This window comes from Sinohyriopsis cumingii, chromosome 17 (assembly GCF_028554795.1).
Source record: "Sinohyriopsis cumingii isolate HCF-2022 chromosome 17, ASM2855479v2, whole genome shotgun sequence".
NCBI lineage: Eukaryota > Metazoa > Mollusca > Bivalvia > Unionida > Unionidae > Sinohyriopsis > Sinohyriopsis cumingii.
In genome coordinates, this window is record NC_142977.1 from 97,725,201 (window position 1) to 97,747,625 (window position 22,425).

The following is a 22,425-nucleotide window of genomic DNA, read 5'->3' on the forward strand; positions in this document are numbered from 1 at the left end:
GAGTAATTATGTCCAAAATCTATGCACAAACTTTTCAGTTATTTTAAACCTTTGCCAAATTTAGTAGATTTTGAATAAAACTGTGAAACTAACGAGTCCGAGTTATAATAGAAAATAAAACAGACGGTCTTCTGTATATGTCACAAACAACGACGTTTTGGCCTTTCCTTTTTCTCTATAGTTTCTCGTTCTGTTGCTAATACCGCTCTAGTAACGCGAGCCGAACGAACAAAACATCAAAATTCAAAGCCTTGTCACGCGCAGCTCGGGTCAGTAAGCGGTTTGATACTTTTGACGCCATTTCCTGTTCCTGTTCAGCAAGCCATTTGGCTCTTTGTACGAAACCCTGTCTACCCTTGTTGCCTGAAATAAGCAAAGTTTTCGAGCATAATGTAATGTCTATGATACATGTTCTTTAATTCTGCTTATCTTGCATCATGGCAATGATGACACTTGTATTTGAGCAAATATTTATCTCCCTTAGATCTGTCAATATTTGAAGTGAATACTGGTCATTCATTCATTAACTTTAACTACATACCTAACGTTATGAGCCGTATTTTTAGCAGTTCCACGTCATCTCCATAAGCAAATTAAAACCAAATATAGTTTTCACTAACTCGGTATGTGCTATTTTAAGGTCAATGTAATGGAAAGAGAGGATGCATTTAAAAATCATTCATCTTACAGGTAATCTAAAATAGAATTCGAATTTGAAAATAGAGTAATATGAAATATATGTACAATGTACTTTTTCTAAGAAGAAGGAAATGACTGCACGAGTGAATTTAAACAAGAGGTCATAAACCTTTCTGAATGGTGAATAAAGAGAGGTAACTTGCGCAAAAAGAACAAACATGATAAACTTAAGGAAACATTTGCAGGCATATCTGCGTAAGCTCTTACGCCCAACTGCATGACTGTGCATAGATCTTCATTTGAATAAATAATAGTTACCATAGATACAAAATAAAAACTGAAACAGCGCAATTCAGCAGCAATATAAGAACATGACTTTTACCTTAAATTTGCACAATTATGGGTGTTTGCCATCATTGTTATAAGCGTCTTCTAGAACGAATGGTTGTTCTCAGGAGAAAAACAAAAAACTTCCAATAACAGGGATTACCCATTTCCAATAATAGCAACATTACAAATACGTGATTTTGTAAGTGCAAAAATAGCGTTGATGGTTAGGTGCAGCACTACACTCACGTGTGTCATGACGGGTTAAGTTGCGATGCGTTTGGACGCTGTGACAAGAAAAGTGGATCACTTTCAGTTTATTGTTCGATTGCGTGTTTGACCTTCTATATGATTCAAAGAAAAGGATTCCTTCTTAAGAATCTATCTAAACCAAAGTCGTCAGTGGTGATTTATACCAAATGGCACCTTATTTTAGGTAACAACGCACATTTGGAGCAGCAGCCAAAATACATATTGTTCTTATGCGGTAAAATCTACTTAGTAACACCTGTGTCATAATTCGTCCAAGGCGTTGATTGTGAACTTATCAAGTACTGGAAAATATTGTAAACCACGCCTTCAAATATTCTGGAAAGATTGCAAGAGTATGTCCAAAACAAATTCATTATTTTATTGATTCATTTTACAACCGCCTGGACATAAGAATTTAATTATCAAGTTAACTTTACAGCCAGTCATGGGGTTGCAAACCTACTTATAATCCAACAATTGTACAGTGAAACTGTTCCTTGCGGAGATTTGTTTATCGCACATGAGTCTTAAAGCTCAAGCGGAACATATCAGAAGCTTCTTGGCTTGTGTGTTCTTGTTGCTTATGTTGGTAATATTATTGCTCTAGTCAGCTGAGAATGTATGTTCTTGCTGCTTATGTTGGTAATATTATTGCTCTAGTCAGCTGAGAATGTGTGTTTCTGCTGCTTATGTTGGTAATATTATTGCTCTAGTCCAGTGTTTCTCAAACTTTTTTGTCTTGCGGCGCATCAAAAAGATCTAAAAAAATTTCACGGCACACCTGAAAAGATTTAACAATTTTTGTGGTGAAGAACTTATTTATATTTACAAATATATTTAATTTTAAATTTAATGTGAAGGATGTGCCTGCTTTCGAGAGCGAATCAGGAAAAGCGAGGCTCCAAAGTCGACAAACAAGCACGCATTTCATAATTAGAGCGATCGAGTTCTCCCGAGATCTCGCACAAGTCTCGCGTTACGAAAGGAACCAATGAATGACAGACTGACAGAGATTGCATTTTTATATATGTTACTTTTTTAACTTTTGCGACATTGATTTACCATTTAATTATTCGAAGTGTTCAAGGTTTCAAAACGCTAGCAATTTTAAATATTTTTCAAAACTCCCACTGCACACCTGCAAATCACTCGCGGCACACTAGTGTGCCGCGGCACACAGCTTGAGAATCACTGCTCTAGTCAGCTGAGACTGTGTTTCTTCTGCTTTTGTTGGTAATATTATTGCTCTATTCAGCTGAGAATGTGTGTTTCTGCTGTTTATGTTGGTAATATTATTGCTCTATTCAGCTGAGAATGTGTGTTTCTGCTGTTTATGTTGGTAATATTATTGCTCTAGTCAGCTGAGACTGTGTGTTTCTGCTGCTTATGTTGGTAATATTATTGCTCTATTCAGCTGAGACTGTGTGTTTCTGCTGCTTATGATGGTAATATTATTGCTCTATTCAGCTGAGAATGTGTGTTTCTGCTGCTTATGTTGGTAATATTATTGCTCTATTCAGCTGAGACTGTGTGTTTCTGCTGCTTATGTTGGTAATATTATTGCTCTATTCAGCTGAGAATGTGTGTTTCTGCTGCTTATGTTGGTAATATTATTGCTCTAGTCAGCTGAGAAATGAAGATTCCTTTGTAAGTGTAGTTGCTTTTTGTTCTTTGTTTAAATTTGTTCTATAGTAGTTTAAAATATTTTACAACGGCCAATATGGATTTATCAGAAAAAATAACGAATGAAAAAACGTATACGTGGGTAATGGGTCATTATTAGACCTATTCATTCAACCAGCTTAGTAGTACTAATAATAATGAATATGTGTATAGATTACTGATAATAATTACAACTAATAATAATAATGAATAATGAATACATATAAAAATTACTGCTAATAGTAAAAATGAATACGTGTATATATTACTGATAATAATTATAATAAATACCGGTATATAATACTAATAATAATAATTATAACGAATACCTGTATAGATTACCGCTACTAATTATAATGAATACCTGAATAAATTACTGCTATGAATTAACACCACCAATGTACATCACTAGATTTTAATAGGGACTATGGTAAGACAGGGACACTCATGCGGTTCTGACCTGAATTCACTCAAAGTGAACCATGGCACCATGGAAACTCACTAACACTTCACTCCGTGACGTTTGCTTCTAGTAACTGGCTAATTATTTCGGGGTAAAGAATATTTTCATTGCACCAAGTTCCAATAATCAAACAGGTAATCACACAAATCTAAGAATTCCTTAAAACGGGGAGCTATAACCAAATGCGCATGCTCCAAATTTATTACAGTATGCTTTACATTAGGTCGAATCACTTAATGTATAGCGACATAATTGGTACGAATGACGAGGTTATTATAATTTGTAACAAATTTAAGTAAACGTATTATTATTGTTCTTGTGGTGATCAGTTTCAAAATGTCCCGGTAAAGATTAAAGGAACACGTTGCATTACGTAGATCTAAATGTGACTCCAAATTTACCAATATTTCATAACTCTTGCGTTAAAACTTAAGGCACTGGATTCTTCAGCTTCAAGCGATAATCAAATTTTTATTTAATGATATTGGTTCAACTTGATCATTAACTGGAGTGCATCATCTCTTGCCTGGTGACGAATTTAACCCTTGTATCCATTTCATCTTACGTATGTTTACCATGTTACCCACAATGAATCTGAGTCATTTTTCATTCATTATTTTTATCATAAGCGATATGATCTTGAGTCATTCATCATTATTTGTTAATTTTTGTTATTGTTTTTATTATGGTTTTTATCATGTTACCCAGTTTGATATTTAGTTACCGTCATTATTTATATTTATCATGTTACATAATCTAAATTTGAGACATTTATGTTCAATATGTTTACCCATTTTGCTTATGAGTCAGTTATCATAGGCATGTTATATTTTCCAATCTTATTTTGAGTCAGTTATCCTGAAGTATATTTATCATCTTAGGTACTCTGATTTGGAGTCGTTTAGCAGAAGTATTTTTTATCGTTTTATCCAGTCTGGTTTTGAGTCAGTTATCAAGTTTGCTTGTTAACTTTTGAGTCAGTTATCATGTTTGTTAATCATCTTTTCCAATCTGGTTTTGATAATTATTTATCACTTTATCATGATATCCAATCTGATTTTGAATCAGTAACTTTTCATACCATTTTTAGCCAGACAAATTATGAGTAATTTGTCTTCAGTATATTTATCATATTCCTAATTTGCTTTTAAGTTGGTTATCATAAGCAGGTTCAGCATCTTGTCCAATCAACTTTTGAGTCAGTTATCATAGTACGTGCATTATACTACCCAATTTGCATTTCAGTTAGTTATCATCAATTTGCGTATCATGTCACCCAATTTCCTTTTAAGTCAGTTATCATGAGCATATGTATATCGGTTTACCCAATCTACTTTTGGGTCAGTTATCATAAGTGTGTGTGTGTGTGTGTGTGTGTGTGTGTGTGTGTCTTGCTACCCATTCTACTTTTGAATCACTTGTCCTGTTTTTATCACCATATCCAATTTGCTTTTGAGTCACTTATCGTAAGTATGTGTATCTTGTTACCCATTCTGCTTTTGAGTCAAATTTATCATAAGCATGTGGCATCTTATCCAATCTGCTTTTGAGTCAGTTATCACAAGTATCTGAATCATGTTACTTACCATAAATAGTTTTCATTCAGTTATTTGGCTTAATATTATTGTTGACTCAGTTAATGTAGTTGAATCGCATCGTTGACTCGTGGAGTGTCAAAGCTGTAAAACAACTAATTCTCAAGAGCCTCAAACACACAAATTAAAATATTGAACATATACGTATAAAAAAAAACATGGAGAAAAGAGCAAAAATTCTTAATATTCTTGATATAACAAATTGTCCTTTAAGAAAAGAAAAGAATAATTAAAGAATATGCAAGACCGGCCGATTTCACTAAAAACAAATTTACACTAGACCGACACAATACATGCATAGAGACTTAGAATTTCTTAATGCATCTGAAGCGGACAGAAAGACAAGACATGGCTGTTGCCCGCACATGAACAAAAAAAAATTGTTTATAATATTTCGCTTTGGGAAATAATTATATGTAAGTAGTTGACGAATATACGGTTGTGGCTATAATGATTAGTCAAAGGTGTAAACTTGAGAAAAAAGACATTATTGGTTGCAACCTTAAATAATTTGTGACATTTTTTTCACATACATCCACGGTCGTAGTGTCTTAAATGACTTAATAACGAGTACCATTTGCAATGAATATGATTACATCAGAGGCGTAGCTGGGGGGGTGGGCAGGGGGGTACATATGTCCCCGGGCGCCAAGGTACAGGGGCGCCAAAATGAGGCTTACAACGTTACATTATAATAAGTAAACAAGGGTAATATTCAAAAATGTGATTAAACGGGGAGGGGGCTGGGGCGCCAATTTTATAGTTCGTCCCCGGGCGCAAAATATCATAGCTACGCCTCTGGATTACATTTTACTTCAGGTACAAGCCATTTCGTTGTTTTCTGACGCTGTTGATACTGTGTAATTGACTCGCCCATTGTGACGTTGTTGTTGGTGTGTACTTGACCAACCAGTTATTTTGGTGTTTTCTAACGTTGCTAATACTGTCTAATCGACCTACCAGTTGTTTACTCACGCTGTTGACACTGTATAATAAAATCAACTTCACTGAGTTGTAGTGTATATACATTAAAAAATTAAAGTTTCGAAAAGAACTTTCTTCTTTCATCGAAAGCGTCTTTCCCAGTCAAAAGAGTGTGATTTTTGTTGTCAAATACACTCTCTTTAAAGATGCAACATCAAAATCCATTTCAACTGCATTAGTGTACTGTAAATATTACAGACGAGGTTGTATTCGTCATAAAGAACAATAGATGACAACACACGCGTACTTAATTCGGAATTACTCGACAGTGGTTTCACATATGATGTGGAAAAGGATAAAAGTAAATGTTAATAGATTGTTCCCTGAAAAATTAAGATTTGTTTTAAAAAATTATTTTTAAATCTGATATCATTTTGCTAAGTATGCCAAAATGTACATATACTTACTGTTAGGTACTGTAAACATGTCCTCAACAACTTTAAGAATTGCCTAGTAACTTGAACGCGGGTCAGGACACAGCACATGCCTAAAATGATACAGAATTATCTTAATTCTGGAGAAAAACTCGTTTAACACAGGTAATACCACCTGTAGCAAGAGCTGAGTGTTCACTTCCTATATCTCGTCTATGACACTTGACATCCTCTTGTCTTTCCCTGAGCAATCAATTTTTATTATAGTTTAAAAGCCGGTGTAAAATAAATATCTAAATGTTGATATCATATCACCATTTCTACCAAATATAGGGAATATCTGCAAAATGGCGGGAATAGCCTATCTGTTGCCGGTTACACCTGCAGGGAAGATTAAAATGGCGGCAGGGGGACCTATAGATGCTGATGAGGTGGGAACGGAGGACAATGTGCTCGTGTTGGCAACCGCTCTCGCTGCTGTGTATACACGTGGTCATGCGTGAGAGCGTGTTGGTGTGGGTGAGAGGATCTTAATTAATTTCAGTTTTGAATCTTAGTACAACGAACAATTATTACAAAACAGACAACAATAAAGGGTACCCACTTGAAAAAAGGTCCTATCTTTTATGATACGTTTGGAATATTCGAGGATCTGTAAACAAATGGGAAACGCACTGTTATGGAATGATCTCAACAGAAAGGTGTTGCAGTTTTGAGATACCTTATAATTCTAGTCCAACTTCATACAATGAAGACACTAATCTGCCGTCGCATAATGCGCAGGTGGATTATGGTCTATTTTATTTGTTCTACCAACTATACCTAAAAAAACACTGCATGGACCTATATCTGCCGGCGCACCATGCTACTAATAAGCGAGTATAAAACAGTAAACATAATACAGAGACAATGTACAGAGACACCCTTTTACTAATATATTCCCGAAGAAATTTATCGCATAACATCAGTTATAGGGCCATGTCCTTTTTCAGTGTCGCTAACACTGTACGCGAAGAAATCGTCTGTCTAACCCTTTTGAACACATCGTTAGCTGTTCGTAAAATGAAATGTAAATTCAACCAAATTTAAAGAGGATACTACTTTCACAAATATTCCGAGACAGCTCTATTTACATTTTTGGGCTTACTTTAATATATCTTTTGCAGATGAACAATTCACCCAGATAATATTTTGTAAATATGGCAATCTTCAGTCCCGTTTTCTCTTTCAATTTAGACAGTATTCACTGTTACTTGTGATATATGTAGAGTCGAATTTTTGCTGAAAGGTTAATTTCTCCCATTGATGTCAAAACACCTAAATTATTTAATATAATTAATTTACAATAAACAACACAGTCGTGCTAATTCTCTGAGCAGTTTAGCTTTATTGCTTTTTCAGACAGAATTCGAGTCATTGTTTACGTCATGAAATCATTTGGTTTCTATGAGATTAACAAACTAATATCAAGAAAAGGATGCCATTGCGCAAATAGTTTAGATACAGTCTACGTACAGTTCTATAAAATGTCTTCAATGCATAAATGGCGTCTGAGAATGAAAATGGACCATAAAGTAGTTTCAATATATTATTACTTACATTAAAGTTTGATATTATACAATTATGCAGTCTTTAAGAACTTTATACGATAATTGCAAAACGGGAATAATTCAATATTAGTTGGATGCACCGTTTGGATACTGTCAGACATATATAAAAGATTATAATTCTACTAGTATTTATAAGCTTTATTAATTGATAAAAAAGTTCATAATATTTAATCAATTATACATATTTTAAAGCAAATAAAACTGTATTTCTTTGTATATGTTCAGTTTAAGTAAACGTTTCTCAAATGACCACATCTGTCTATATTGATGATAATAATCGTAGAATTTATCACCAGGGTCATCGTTGATGAAAGTATATTTAAATGAAAATCGAAATGTCATACGTTTCAACATAACTTACATACCTTGGAATACACTTACACACCTTGGAATACAATTACATTTGGTAAAAATACAAATCAATGTTACATTTTATGTTGACAGGGTATGTACACAACCTCATTCCAAATGGTACGGCCTAAATAGTGTTTTTTTGTTGATGGAGTATGTACACAGTCTCGTTCCAAATGGTACGGCCGGAATAGTATTTATGTTGATAGAATATGTACATAACCTCATGCCAAATGGTACGGTCAGAATATTATTTTTGATAAGGATGCAGTTATTTATTGTGCGATGGATAAACAAAAACTTGCAACGTGTGAACAGCTAGTCTGCATGGAAAGGTTTTGTGGTTCATTCTTGTCGCCAGAAAAATGGGTAGGCAAACCATTCTCTAAGAGTAGTTCTGGTAAGTGAAGACGTGTTGCTTCTCTCTCTCTCTCTCTCTCTCTCTCTCTCTCAATCATGTACAAATGACATTTCACCTTTAGACCAACACAAAATTAATCCATTGTTGGGGGTCGGATGTACTATGTAGTTATCTGTTATTATTTTTGAAGAAAAATGTAATATATGATTTGGAAATGATAAGTATTTAAAATTAGCGATTTTGGTTGAATAAAGGTTACTTGTCATCATTCAAATTATATATATATATATATATATATATATATATATATATATATATATATATATATATATGAATCGGATGCTAGATATGTAAATCCCTAATTGGTGCTATCTGTGTTTTGTTGCCGATTTAGCCTATAATGACCACTCTGACAACAGGGAGTCCTACGAACATTATGCGGAGCCTTAGAACACTATCCCTGTTTTCTCTATATCAATCGGTTTACGGAATACATTCGTTGACCATGTCACAAATTTTAAGGACACAGATGGTGCTACACATGTTGATCCGTCAGTCCGTCCGTCCGTACTTTTGTGCGTTTAAGTCAATGTGGTGAGGTAATTGTGGTCCACATTGTTTCATTACTCTAGATATTTAATTTTAACAGAAATTAGAAGTATATTTGATTCCGATCCAGCACTCAAACAACAACCAACATATCCCATCACTGGTAGGCACACCACATTTCATTTTTTGTTACAGCAAATGATCTGATGATTTTACACAGGTGATAATACATACCTACGAGTCGGGCGATAGTTTACATATAAAAAATTGTTGCCATGTGGTCGATGCCCTCCTGATCTTTTATACGTTGAAATCATCCAAATTCAAAATAACTAGAGCGTCTTTCGTTAAAAAATCGAAAAGACTCCGAATTCTTACAAAGGCATAGTCCTAAAAAGAAAAAAGGGGATACAACGTTCATTAAGATTTATTGTGGGCACCATATTAAGAGATTTTTTCACTTTTAAATAAATTGCAGAAAAAATATCCGTGCAACAAAACTATCATTATAAAACGAATTTGCAAACTGATTTAATCGAATAATAATGCAAATACTACGACTACTACTACTAATAATAATAATACAAACTCACCTGTACAGAGAGAATGTGCATGTGGAAAGGTAAGTCCCAAATAACTGCCTGTTGATCACGATAACTGTGCTGATCTTGTCAGCGCGCCCGGTTTTTATCTGTGGGGGAAGTGGGAACCCCACATCTGGCCCTGTCTGAAACACCGGGTGTACAGGGGTCCTGATGGGAGTTTGTTCAGATAAGGGTGCTGATTCTGAGTGACTTAAGTTTTGGCAAGGGGGAAGGAAACCCGTCACCTGTGCGTGAAATTGACGGGTCGTTATCAGAGAGATAGAGAGAGAGAGAGAGAGAGAGAGAGAGAGAGAGAGATCAAAGTAATTTCGTATTCAGCATTCATACTGCCATATAATTCGACCAATTAATACGAGTCATATAAATAAAACATCCCACAAAAGTGTTTATACATATTTTTAATAAACATTGTTGTTGCAATTATCGTAAGTAGTTTTTACATAAATCTTCATTGAACTTTGTGCTAAAATCACAATGTTTCGACCCGCCCTGAATTAAAATATTACTTACAAATGGTTACTTTAACCTTGTAACCAAAGGCAATGAAGTTGCACTAGGATTTGCATTTACACCGTTGTACTTTGGTACACACACACACACACACACACACACTTCACTCATAGCTACACAAAAATGCAAAACGGTGCCGCGGAGACTAACTTTTCTTCTTGTGTGATTGAGATAAAATTCTTTAAATTATTAATGCACAAGTATCGTTTACAATTGTATACCACCGTTGACTGCAGAAAATTAATATGAGATAAAAAGTTAACAGTAAGTAACTAAGCGTTTTGAAAACAATTTCTTTCTGAGACCTTTTCTTTCCAGATGCATGAATCTTTGAATACGGTTATGTTGAAAAATACATTAAACTGGCATGTACACCATTGATACCCAAGTCACGTTTGACAGGCTTGTTGTACATCTTGTAAAGGGAAAGGTGGCCTTGTCCTAAATTTTACACTAAGTCAATTTTCTAACAATAATTTTAAGATTGGGGGAATAAATCACTGACACAGTTGTATATGCTATGTGGGTGATGGGAGGAGGTGGTCATTCTGAATAAGACATTTTGGAATATTCCTAAGTGATTGATATTTTATTCTTCTTCTTGTTTTGCTTGTTTTGTTCTTGCTTTTGTTGTTGTTGTTCTTCTTCTTCTTCTTCTCATTATTATTATTATTATTATAAAATTATTATTATTATTATTATTATTATTATTATTTTTACTGAGGTGGCAATCGTCAATACCACGAACGAATTATTATCAGCATTACAGTCTTTATCACTGAAAATCATTATTTCTTATCGTTGTTAGTGGTTTTGGAGGTCAGCAATGCATGTGAATTACCACATTCGTTAGTCAGAGTACACTACAACGTAAAATTGTCATACAGTATTAGACTGGTCTGTAGGCGTGACTGATTCCTACAGTTACTGACTGTCACTCATAACTTGCTGAGTACTGTACATCCTCGATTATAAGTCGAGTGCAACTGCAAACTGAATAGACCCAGATCTGTTGTCGCATAACGCAGCAGGAGACCTGAGCCTATGTAGTTTGTTAGGAGTAATCAGTAGAAGAACAATATCGTCCCTTATCTGCCTGCACATTATGAGATGGTAGGCCATTGGCTATGTTTTTGCAGTAAGAGCCGGCTTATAAGCGAGTAAATACGGGTCAGCGAATTTCAAAGTTGTCGGTAAATTGACAGTATGCACATATCAGGCGTGTTTCCTAAGATTTTAATCATCGACTGCGATTTTTTTGATCCAATCCAAACAGTACTGCTATACTTTGTACTCGCTTATTGACCAGATCTAACGTCGCATAATGGGCCTGCAGATCAGGGCCTAAGTTGTTTGTTCTAATAATTGTTCCCAAGAAACTTCATAGATCCAGCTCTGCCGGCGCATAAAGCGCTGGCAGATCTGGGTCTGTGCAGTTAGCAGTCGGACTCGACTTATCAGCGAATATAGACTATAAATTAATATGTTTGTGAAGCAAAGGAAGGATGTAAAATTCTTATGATGAGACTACAGCTGAAGAAAGAGGTGTCATGTATATTTAAGAAAGAAGTATCGAGAACACAAAATCTGTTTGTCTATCCATCCGAATGAAGATAAGAATCTTTAAATTGTAGTAGAAATTTTGTCAGCGAAATTATGTTCTCTATATAAATTTTGCCCTGTTCTGAAAAAAAACACCTCTTTTTACAGGCTACCTGTCGTACGAACTTTGATTCGCTGTTTGATTCTTGAGGTCTTAGAGAACCATGATCATTGTGTTAAAGGTCGTGTAAAATTAGAACTCAGCCGCTATTGACCCTAACATTTACAATGTTATCTAACTAAATATTCCTCGAAAGAACTTTGCTACTACAGTAGGGGCAGAACTTGCACGCAGTCGCACAACCTCTTCTGTAATGAAGGACGCCAGGTGATCTCTGATTACATATTCATTTAAGGAAAGTGTGTTATTACAAAATTAAAATCACATGCAATCGCAGCCCCTAAAGTCATAAAGAGGACTTTTTGTACAGTACGCTTTATTGCTTGCTATTCCGACCCCTATTCTAATAATTATTACAATTTGCAACTGTATTACAATGTATCGGGCTTCAACCCTTGTCTTCGAAGATCTTTCATTTCCCTCGGAGGTGGAAGGTGATGGGAAGTGCGAAGAGGGAGAGGTGTGGGGTAGATTCCACGGTAATTGGTATAACTCCGAAATAAATGCAGGGTATGATTTATTCCATCTCATATTACCTATTGTCTTTGACTTTAGTGTGCATGGAGATAATTTTTGAAACTATTCAAAACTTTCTGTGTGTGATGTGGTTACCTACTTATCAGGTCTACACACTTTAATCAACTGATTCATACAAGCTAAAATACAGTATTAAAAATAATTGCAGGTTCCTATATATTGCGCTGTGAGCTACGTAACCACTGTATTGGGTGCTTCCACTTGAAAGATAGCACATGCACATTTATGATATTCACTTTTTGCCTCAATATTGTATTTTTTGCAACATGAGAAATAAAGTTCCACGCACCTTGCTTCATACAATTCATCTGCCATGAACAACTGGTGCTTTTTAGGTCATGATGTCATCTTAGGTCATGGCGTCATCTTAGGGCGTGACGTCATCTTAGGTAATGCCGTCATCTTACAAAAACAAACCGTTCATCAAAGACTATGCTCGTTGATTTTGAAAACTAAGATGAAAATTTAAAGGCGAAAACGACGACCCTGCCGATAAGGAGAAATGATTACGAAAATCCTTAGTTATGGGAGGAATAACAGTAACGGCAAAACGTCAGGAGGCAGATTTTTGTTAAAATTGTTAAACATTATGCTTAAAACAAACCCTAACAAATCAAAGATTTCTGATTGCATATTTACTCGCAAAGTTTGGAATACTTTTTAACATTATGCATTTATCTGCATTATAACCGATTTCTTTTCTGTTCGAGCTGTGAATGGTTTGATTTGACTGATTGGATTTACGTCGCTTACGCCCAGAAGGGCATGTACGACGGGTTTATTCCCGCACAACGGGATGCTAAATGTTCCTGAGGGAAGGAATTAGTGCCATATCCCCCAGGCGTTTATGTGCTCAAGGAGCACTGCTAATTTAGCCATCAGGTCGTAGGACTATATGTCTCTAACGACCTGAATGAAGGGCTTTCATGAGTGGGAATGAGTTGATTTCAGTCCTTATTTTCTGTAGTAGGTGTCGACCCAAGCAGTATGTAACGCCCGTTGTGATTGGTCGCAACGATGACGTCACATCGGGACACCTAGCTTTAAGCGGGTGGAAATTGTTCCACATCTCTGCCGTTATACGATGTCCGAGAAAGGCAAGAGGGCAAGGAACTCGACAAGCCAGCCATGGATACCGTGCACTCCCAAGAACGCCAGCCCGTACTTAGTCAAATTTAGTCTTGTTTTACTAATGGACAATAAAAAATGCCAATAATGTGTTAGCCACCTGTACAATTCGGTCAAATCGAAACAAGTCGTAAAATTTTTCTACGTCCTAACAATCGTAAAAATTCTAGTACATAGTGTACGTTGTAGATGCCCTACAAATTTTTAATAACTAATATGTCTGAGCGACATATAAAAAGTTTGGTCTCTGTTAGATCATAAAAGGTTTGAATTTTGAACCGGTGGATTGATGGATCAAGTTAGTGTACATAATAGTTTTATCGAAACGGGCTACCAAGCCAAAATGGTTCCCTGGATTAGAGGCGGTATTGGTAGCCCTTAGAAGGGCTTTTTTTTTTTAAACACAAGTTCCCCTTTTTTCTTTTGCTTCTTTACATTTCTCCACAGTCCCTTTTCCTCTCAGGTAATTTCGGGGAAATGGTAGTTATGTAGCGTAGAAATGTAGTTAGCTGCTTCTACTAGCTGCTGGACTGGGTAGTTCTTGTAGGCCTCTTGATAGAATTGTGTAAGGATTCTGACACCATAGTGCCACTCGCTATGAATTTATTTTTGCTTTTATTTATGAGCTGTGAATGAACTTTTTTTATGAAAGAACCTACATTACCATTTCGTTTGAATTCCTGAGTCATTGCTTACCTTTTATTGATAGAAACTGTATTATCATTCTGTGTTTGAATTCCTGAGTAGTTGCTTAGATTTTATTCCCAGAATATATTAAATAAGTGAAAACGTTGCAGTCTGAAGGGTCCTTTACGCAAAAGGACCACACACGTGTATCTAATTTATTTTTACCGTTTATCTTATTTTTGTTCTGTGAATGCGATTATTTTCCATCACCGCTTGTAAATATGAGTTCACAATTGCCATTTCAGCTCACCTTAAAATGTTAATACCTAGCAGTTCTCAGAATCTCTGCTCTATATATAACTATCGATTCAGGATGGCCTATCGCTTAACACAACCACTTGACTGACTCGGCCTCTTAAGCATTCAGCTCGGAAAGTTTATTGTTGATATGTGTCCGTCTCTTCAGAAAACGTAAAGAAATTCAATTTGAACCTTTTAAAAATAAAATTCACGTATGTTAAAGTAGTAACTGAAGTGGATCTTGTTGGTGATTGCCTAAAATGCAAATGTCTAAGAAATATGAAGTTCTTTAAAATTCTTACTTTTTGTCCGTAACTATTTTTTATTATGAAATTCCTACCGCGTATAAACACATCATTACGCAGAAGTAGTTCGGTATCAAGTGGCCCGTGATTGAGGTCAAAAATAGAAAAAGTACAAGAGTTATTTTGTTCTTCACATCAAAGCGTTTGTATTAGACTATATTATGTCATACATGCTATATGTCAGCCGAAGAAATGTCACGGTAACAAACAAGTTAAATGAGTTCTCTCCACACTTCCATTTACATTTTGATTGTTTTCGTTTCCACTCTGTAATCTTTAAAAGGCGATAACTATCAACAGGTGATGTGTGGCTTCAAATATATTGTTGCTGTTGTTATAGTTTTCTTATGGTCATCGTCCAGACTTTACTGGTTTCTGATACTGGTATACATATACAATCAGTTACACATCCATATATGTATAAAATGTTCCATCCCCAGATCTTAAAAGAGTTCCCAACACGTTTGACTTATCCAGAACTCTTGCATGAAAGACAGTATTTCTTTAGCATTTTAATCATGGTAGTAGATAATGTTATTATAGACCTAGAGTCTCAAATACGTGGCCCGCCAAGCCGTATCATGTGGCCCGCCAAGCCGTATCCTGTGGCCCGCAAAATGATTGGCGTCACGAGGTGTCATGAGAGATAACAAAGGTGGTGCGGCCCTTGCGCCATCGAAAATGCCCTAATGCGGCCATCAGGGTGGTTTGAGTTTGAGACCCCTGTTTTAGACAATATTTCAAATGCGTCATAATAATTTGTTAACATTTGACTTAAAATTTGGCGAGGTTGCTTCCAGAAATATCTCAACTCTATTGCTGTCCAACAGTATTTGGCTTTCTTATAAGAAAATAATTACGGGCAAACAATTTATATTTAATTCTGCTAATGTGAGACAATTTCTAGTTCGTTGAATGTATTTTCTTTTCTTCATAAATTTCTCAAGCATGTTTTTCCAATTTTCAGTATTTTAAGGTTTTTATTTTCTCTTCTTACACTTCAGCATTCTGTGCTGTTATCAATTGTTTATACACTGATATTTACGTTCTATATGGCACAAATTATTTTGTTTTAAAACGTTTTACACCGAATGACTGAACTAAAACACAGTTATGTTGCTATTGGACGAGATTCCTTTTGATTAAACTAATTTATAAACAGTTATCGTATTGAAGTAGGCTTATTCTCGTTATCTCTTCCCTGTTAGACTATATATGACTCGTTACCTTACAAAAGAGCAAAGCTACCAGGATTTAAGCGGTCTAGAGTCAGGTAGTGTCAGATCAGGTCAGCTAAGTAATGGGATCCGCCAGATGGCCCACGTGCTATTTAGAGAGCCAATCTGAGCGCATGACAGCGTCTGTAGACCACACGTGCCGTTCTCATACTTTCCTTGCCACCGCAAGCCCAGGGCTGGGCGCTGTGTTGAACCAACGTTTTCATCCAATCGCAGCTTAAGGGCCATTGGTAATGCACAATTTAGTACAGGTGGGTGGGGAATGGTACTCTGATTGTGAAGAAATAGCTAACATTATGGTAATACTGATGTCCCATTTCTTTCAGTTAAGTACCATGCACCATTTAGTAGTGAATGTGTGAAAGAATAACATAACACAACAATTCCATGTCTTTTTGTCCACAGACTTCGATGCAGCGTATGGAGTCTGTATGTATCGAATATGGAGTCTGTATGTATCGAATATGGAGTCTGTATGTATCGAATATGAAATACCATTAACGCTTATGAATAATCAATTTAGTGGCAAAAAGAAGTGTATTTTGGAGAAAAGGAACATGGTTTGTTTTTTCTGCACATACTGTTTGCAAATAAAATGGATTCTTGTAAACCGTGAACAACCTTGACCGTGGTGCCTTAAAAAAAGTACGAAGGCTTTTGATGATGAAGAAAATAATACAGTTCTTCATATATTTTGGTAATAATAATAATAATAATACTAACAACAAAAACACAATTTAGGTCCCAAACACTATGATGTTCCCCAAAAATGAAGAATCTGGAATATTCATACTCTCTGCTCACACGTATTTTTGTACATGATGAACTATCTATTGAACCACAATTGGTAATTCAGTTTTCTAAACATTATTAATGAATCTTGAGTTTAAATTCTAACTACTTTCTTGGTATCCTAATAATGGGTTAATAGTAGAAATGTATGAAATATAAGACTTTGGTCTAATATTTTCCGTTTATGTACACCACCAGCCACATTAAACTGCTTCCTTGTATCCTGGTTTCTGTGTGTGTGTGTGTGTGATTTGGATTTTTAACGTAGCTTTAACAATTTTTCAGTCATATCGCTACGATGTCTGCAGTGTGACAGTTTATAGTGATGTCTAGTCCTGGGGCATCACGCCGCAGACATGTAGCATGATGTCCCACCCAGTCAAATTATCCTGACACCAGGCCGACCAGTCCTAACACTAACCTCTTAATGCTGAGCGCCAAGCGAGGCAGCTGTTAGTACCATTTTTGCAAGTCTTTGATATGACTCGGCCGGGGATCGAACCCATGACCTAACGCATCCGAAGTGTACGCTCTAACCACTAGGCCACCGGAGCGGTACTATCCTGGTTTCTAATGCACACGTCTTTGCAAATGACTACATTGTAAAACAATAAAAATTAAGAGATCCAGTGTTCAAATGTCATACACAAAACAACATAACTAGTTAACAAAAAATACAGAAAAATGTCACTAAAGCACCAATGATATGTACATGACAAATTGTACAAATAAGTGTCAACTCTTTTTTATACGTGGCCTATTCGACTCACTATTAATCCAGTGTAGAAATGCACATGGATAGATACATGAATACATGTCATATTTGCCGTCCTGAGCCGGAGCAGTTCGAGTGTTGGGGGCTGGGGGATGTCCAAAATTCAAAAGAACCCTGACATTCTTCGAAAGGGTATCAAACCAAAAGTCTATATCTGTTTTTTTTTTACTCAGCGTGTGCTTAATACTCAGTATACATGCGCAACAGTAAAAAGCTGGTCAAATTTCATGAGACAAGTGACTACGTTTATGTGTGTACATTTCATATTCAGCCGTGGAGGGGAGTCCTGAAACCCCCAGACCCTCCATCTGACCCTAGCCGTTATTAAGCATCTAACGCTATACATCGTTTAACATTCATGATTAGTGACAATCGTGACAGCCACAAAATTGAACCAGGTACCGTCCTGTGAAGTATGCAAATGCTCATATATCTTACCAGATCAGTTTGTAATTTTCTTAAAATTTCTCTTTTTCTTAATTTGAATCATACTCTTGTTTTGCCTTCTTACACCCCAGTGGAAATGCATACCACAACTACAATAGTTCTCATATTTACAAGAAAATTCTAAATATATCCCAGTTATGCATACATATGATAAATAGCCAATGACAAGTACTTTTCATTATCTTTAGACGGGTATTAAGAACGAAAGACTGATGATACCCGTAGATATAAAATCTGGCGGATTAATACTTGGAGAAGTACTGCGGTGAAAGATGGGATGAGACTAAGTAAAATGTAAACAAGCAAAAAGGTAATCGTATTGTATGAATTTATGGAATGTTTCGGAATTCTCTTTGCTAGTATCAGTACCGACCGCAACTGTACTTTCAATATGGAAAGTTTGATAGCCATCGGGTTACAGGTATGCGTGTAATACGAATGTCAGAAACGGGACTGGATTGACTGGAAGAAGACCAATATGGCAGCCTCCATTATCTGGTATCATTATATTTTTCAGGTGCATTATACGAAAGGCCCAACGTATACGAAAAATGTAACGCTCGTTGCATCTTGCTTGGTCTTCATGCAACAAGATAAGTACAATGCAATAGCTCAATACTGTCTCAATGCCGTAATCAATTGCGCTAAAAATACAATATTAAAGTGCTTATTTTAGCTCAAATAAATACGTTTTCCGGAAAACAGATTGTTCCTGAGCATTGAAATGACATTTTTTAAATCTAATAATAACTTTCATTACGTACTACACGCGATAATCGACTATACCACACCCACCCACCAGTTAAGCCAATTCGTATTGTTGATAGCCCTTTTCTAGAATATAAGGCTAAAATGGTCATTGTTTTCTTACAAAAATTCTTCTATTGAAATATTATTTTGCTCGCTGAGCGATGAAAATATGCATAAAGCAACATTTGAAATGCCATGTGTTTAACTGGAGTGTATATTGCTCTATCACAAATGCAGTCATTAATGTTACAAAGAGAAGCATTCTTCTGCTTAAATTCATTAAAATTACGATTTGCTTTGTAAAAATTATTTATACATTCCTAGTTTCCTTATTCGTGTTTCCGTTTCAAACTGCTGGTATAGAACTGATGTGACCGTAAACAAACAAACAAACAAAAAAAAACAAAAAAAAAACATACAAAACAAATAACAAAACAAGTAGTATTTCGTTTACATATAATCCTTTCGTATAAACTAAAGGTAGTACACGTATTGTTCTTGTTAGCGCATTAATCAACTATTTCATAATTGAAAAATAACTACACAAAAGCTTATATTTAACAATCAGACGTATGAATCGATCCACTCAAGAAAATTAACATGATGTTCATATAAATTTTTAACACAGCAAAATCTAAAAATATATTGTTTCGAGGTAAAATGAATTACGTCAATTAGTGCTTACTCAATATCATACATATAACATGTACACAAGATAACCATTTAACAAGATTGAACATTGAATATAGCTGGTTTGGCAGATGTCCGGTAAAAATAGAGAACATTAAAAACTTTTCAAATGAATTTGACGCATCCGTAAATGTTTATAAAACTTTAGAATGGAAAACATCAGAACTCAGAAGAAAGTGGGAGAAACTCTTCAAATAACTTAAATAAAGAAGTATACCTTGACATATTAAGTATAGTTCAATATGGCGAGCTCCATAGTCTTGACAAACAGTGAACATATCAATGTATATTTCTCTGCAGAGGTAGAAATTATCATATGTTTGAGATTTGAAAGAGGAAATATAACTGAAAAAGACAGTGGATGATTTTGTTTTTCAATAATGAGAAAAACATCAGAACAAACAAGACTATGTAACGATGTACACACTTCGATAGATAAAATGGACAGACAACGTTCTTTCGCAAATGTCCTAAATTATCAGAATCAATTAAAATTTCCGTGTATTATTTATTGTGATTTCGAAAGTATGATAGTATCATCGGATTTCCAAGGTGTGCGGAAGCACATGTGATGAAGGCACATCAAATTGCAACTTTTGTGCAGTCTGTCTGAATAGCAGAAGCACCGGCATTGTGTGTCCGCTGCAATCCTGGACGCTTAAAATATACAAACACATTCCAAAAGGCTTCTTTTCTGTATATCTTGCAGGGATATAAGCCAATAATTTACAATGGAACATTGTGTATTCATATATTCTTCGATGTGTATGGTAAAATCGAAAAAGTAGTCAACAAGAATTAAAATTGAAAATGCAAAACATTTTTTCTGACGGAAAAGGAAAAATAATACATTTAGCTTAACAAATAAATGATATGTGAAAAAGACATAAGAAAAAGAAAACGTGACAACGGCAACCTCTACGCTAGCATAACTATTGAAAAATGTCAGATATCATTAACGACGAGGCGGTAAATATAGAAATTCAGCATCTAATGAATGCAATTTGAATTTTAAATATCCAAAATTCAAACCATTGTTCGGTTATAAAAACCATCATTTCATAAAGGAACTGATAAAATAAATCATCCCGATGAACAGGTACAAATCGTTCGAAACAACGATGATAAATATATTTAATTGAGCAATGTACTTCTTAGTTGATAGTTTCACGAAAGTAAAAAAGAAAAAAATACTGGTCAAAAGCTTAGTTTGGAGAAACGTCTTAGATTCTTGAGAAAATCTATCGAACAGTTGGATACAATTTTAAGTGTTGAAAAATCTACAGACACTGAAAGAATTTAGTGACATGACATCAAAATATTTTCTTCAAAATTGTCATGTGTCTTCTGAATGTTAAAACAATGGCATTAGCAGATTTAACAGTAAAAGCATGCTACTTTTAATAATACCCATTCTCTTCTACTTTACTCAGCTCACTTTCTCTTCTATTTTGTTTTCTACAGTTTATTTATTTTTGTACTGTCACAGACTGATTATCAGCCCGTGGAGTTCCGCCGCCCTCCTTGGCTGAGTGGTCTAAGTTGCTCATCTTTACAGATTACTGACATTAGACCTCTGACCGCGTGGGTTCCAGTCACGTTTTCGGCTTGTGAGAAAGCTTGCCAGTAGCTTCCCGTCGGTCGTTGGTTCTTCCCGTGGTTTTCCCGGGCTCTTTGTCCACCAAATATGGTGGCCGCAATTTATAGCCTATCTTTTGCATAAACATGGCGTTAAACCCATAACAACAACAACAACCATTAACTGATTATTTAAGAATTAAACTTTATATTTTTTAATATTAATGAAGTTACAAAGTCTGAAAATCGATTATACACTGCATCAACGGCCGCAGCGAATCGAAGGGCGTTTTTGCATAGTGTGTAATCAATTTTCAAGCTTCAGACTTTATGAATCTTGTAAAATATGAAATTCAATTATAATATACACATTAATTATAAAATATAAATGACAGTACGGAGTAGATGCTTGACATGATAATGTATCTAACTTTGCACATACGTATCAACCATTCAGAAAATATTTGTGTATACATTTGGAACAATAAAACTCGTATCAATATAAAAGAATAAAGACGGAGGATTCTCGTATGGAATATCCTATCTAAAAATGAAAAATCTGAAAGTGATTTCTTAAATTTCAAAATGTATATTACTCCGCAAACAATAGCATTCCTTCATATCGTCTTTCTGGTGATCGCAAATACTTTATTATTCATATGAGGATCAAAAACGACTGAAGCGATCTAAAAAAATACGGTCACGAAAATCACTGTAGACAGTCCCTAATGCATGGGGTAGTAGCAGAAAGTGCACACCATTATCCGTTAATATACAATCAATACACAGTTCAAAGGCAAAATCAAAATATTTAGTCTTAACGAAATGCCCGTCCGGATCACTTCAAACACTCTTCTACTTGGCACACATGTTAAGGATACAAGGAGTTTTTAACTAATGTTTCTTCCTTAGTTCCTATATATAAATGGGGCTTGTTATTATTGATATTACTCTGACATAGACTGTATATTGACCAATTGAAAACGATGTAGGGGCATTACATACTAAATGAAATTCCTTCCGAAGATGGTTATCGTCGTTGTTTATTTGCCTTGATGTCTGTCTTCTTTTTCCCTTTTTATTGAATCTTTATCCTTTAATTATCAACACGCCTAATTTGTTATTGTCGTTGTTGTTTGCTCCGTATGTTTTAAGATTTCTTTTCATCTTCTGTCGCTTGTCATTTTTGGTTAATCTGTAACACTATATTTTCATGGAGATGGACCTATCTATGTTGTGAGAGCTTGTAGTCC

At 35.3% G+C, this 22,425-nt stretch overlaps 1 long non-coding RNA gene across 1 annotated transcript; it reads right to left on the reverse strand.

Moving 5' to 3' along the window:
* Positions 1-252: 252 nt before the first annotated feature.
* On the reverse strand, positions 253-9,803 carry LOC149779506 (uncharacterized). The gene is made up of 3 exons (XR_016415713.1): positions 9,761-9,803; positions 6,330-6,409; positions 253-363 (listed from the first exon to the last, which is right to left on the reverse strand). It is a non-coding gene; the product is annotated as an uncharacterized LOC149779506 (long non-coding RNA).
* Between the last annotated feature and the right edge of the window lie 12,622 nt (positions 9,804-22,425).